This window comes from Suncus etruscus, chromosome 13 (assembly GCF_024139225.1).
Source record: "Suncus etruscus isolate mSunEtr1 chromosome 13, mSunEtr1.pri.cur, whole genome shotgun sequence".
In the NCBI taxonomy this organism is placed as follows: domain Eukaryota; kingdom Metazoa; phylum Chordata; class Mammalia; order Eulipotyphla; family Soricidae; genus Suncus; species Suncus etruscus.
In genome coordinates this window covers 76,478,480-76,481,431 of record NC_064860.1, presented here as the reverse complement: position 1 = coordinate 76,481,431, position 2,952 = coordinate 76,478,480, and positions in this window count along the sequence as shown.

The window sequence follows — 2,952 nt, the reverse complement described above, 5'->3', positions numbered from 1 at the left end:
CGCCGGGGGATCAAACCGCGGTCCTTCCTTGGCTAGTGCTTGCAAGGCAGTCACCTTACCTCTAGCGCCACCTCGCCAGCCCCAGGTCCTAAAAATTTTGATAGGTAAAAAAAAAAAAATTTAGTAAAAAATATTTCCCAATTTGCATATTAGAATCTCAGAACCAAGTCTAAGATGCTCAAAAAATTCTTCCCTCCCCAAAATAATTCCAAATAGAAGAATATTAAGATGCATTATAATTAAAATGTCAAAGGCCAAAGATAAACTTAGAATCCAGAAATGAGTAGTGGTAAAGCAAAAGAACACATATAAGTGTATCTCCCAAAAACAGATTAAGATAGATCTATCAAACAGAAACCTATTGCCAGAAGAAAATGGTATGATGTAGCCATCATATTGAATGAAATAAAGTATTCAAACAGGAATGCTCTATCCAACTATGTAATCACTCAAATTGACAGGTGTAACATATAGCATAAGACAGTGTAACAACAGCTTAGAAGTTCATGACTTTTAAACTAGCTCTGCCAGCAGCACAGAATTGTCTTATATAAAAAAAAATTCTAATTGGACATAGCACAATAATAAAATATACAAAATATGGTAATAAAAAAAATTAGTAATGAAGTATATTATATTTAATTTATAATGAACATGAAACTCACCTGTTCTGAACTTAATAGACTCAGAATCCTAGAGCTAATTTTAATCTAAAAATTAAAAATATATATACTTAGAAACACAAGAAAAAAGATATCAAGGGAATCCAGATAGAAAAGGAAGAAGTCAAGCTCTCGCTGTTTGCAGATGACATGATACTCTACCTAGAAAATCCTAAATACTCTACGAAAAAGCTTCTGGAAACAATAGACTCATGTTGCAAGATGGCAGGCTACAAAATTAACACATAAAAATTAATGGCCTTTCTATACACCAATAGTAATAAGGAAGAAATGGACATTAAGAAAACAACCCCATTCACAATAGTGCCACACAAACTCAAATATCTTGGAGGCAACTTGACTAAAAATGTGAAGGACCTATACAAAGAAAACTATAAAACTCTGCTCCAAGAAATAAGAGACAACACACGGAAATGGAAGCACATACACTGCTCATGGATTGGCAGGATTAATATCATTAAAATGGCAATACTCCCCAAAGCATTGTACAGATTTAATGCGGTCCCTCTAAAGATACCCATGACATTCTTCAAAGAAATGGATCAGGCACTTTTGAAATTCATTTGAGACAATAAACACCCTAGAATAGCTAAAGCAATCATTGGGAAAAAGAATATGAGAGGAATTACTTTCCTAAACTTTAAACTGGACTACAAAGCAATAGTTATCAAAACAGCATGGTATTGGAATAAAGACAGGCCCTCAGATCATTGGAATAGGCTTGAATACTCAGAGAATGTTCCCCAAACATACAATCACCTAATTTTTGATAAAGGAGCAAGAAATCCTAAATGGAGCAAAGAAATCCTCTTCAACAAGTGGTGTTGGCACAACTAGTCACTTGGAAAAATTGAACTTAGACCCCCTGGTAACATCATGTATGAAGGTAAAATCCAAATGGATTAAAGACCTCGATATCAGACCCAAAACCATAAGATATATAGAACAACACGTAGGTAAAACACTCCAGGATGTTGAGACTAAAGGCATCTTCAAAGAGAAAATTGCACTCTCCAAGCAAGTGAAAGCAGAGATAAACAGATGGGACTATATTAAACTGAGAAGCTTCTGCAAATCAAAAGAAATAGTGCCCAGGATACAAGAGCCATCCACTGAGTGGGAGAAAATATTCACCCAATACCCATCAGACAAGGGGCTAATCTCCAAAATATACAAGGCACTAACAGAACTTTACAAGAAAAAAACATCTAATCCCATCAAAAAATGGGGAGAAGAAATGGACAGACACTTTGACAAAGAAGAAATACAAATGGCCAAAAGACATGAAAAAAATGCTCCACATCACTAATCATCAGGGAGGTGCAAATCAAAACAACTATGAGGTACCACCTCACACCCCAGAGATTGGCACACATCAAAAAGAATGAGAACAAGCAGTGTTAGTGGGGATGTGGAGAGAAAGGAACTCTTATCCACTCCTGGTGGGAATGCTGTCTAGTTCAACCTTTATGGAAAGCACTATGGAGATTCCTCCAAAAACTGAAAATCAAGCTCCCATATGACTCAGCTATACCACTCCTAGAAATATACCCTAGGAACACAAAAATACAATACAATATCCCTTCCTTACACCTATATTCAATGCAGCACTATTTACCATAGCAAGTCTCTGGAAACAGCCAAGATACCCTTCAATAGATGAATGGCTAAAGAAACTGTGGTACATATACACAATGGAATATTATGCAGCTGTCAGGAGAGATGAAGTCATGAAATTTTCCTATACATGATGTACATGGAATCTATTATGCTGAGTAAAATAAGTCAGAAAGAGAGAGAAAGATGCAGAATGGTCTCACTCATCTATGGGTTTTCTGAAAAATAAAAGACATTCTTGCAATAATAACTTTCAGACACAAAAAAGAAAAGAGCTGGAAGTTACAGCTCACCTCGTGAAGCTCACCACAAAGAGTGATGAGTTTAGTTAGAGAAATAACTATGTTTCGAACTATCCTAATAATGAGAATGTACTACGGAAATAGAAAGCCTGTTTAGAGTACAGGCAGGGGTGGGGGAGGGGAGGAGGAATATTTGGGTCATTGGTGATGGGAATGTTGCACTGGTGATGGGTTCTTTACATGACTGAAACCCAAACACAATCATGTATGTAATAAAGTTTTTTAAATAAAAAGTTTAAAAAAAAGAAGAGACCAATGAAACTGACCACTACATACAGGGTAATATAAAAGGAAGATAAAAAAAAAAAACTTCATAAGCAACAAAATCCATTAAGAAAAAACAGTGATAA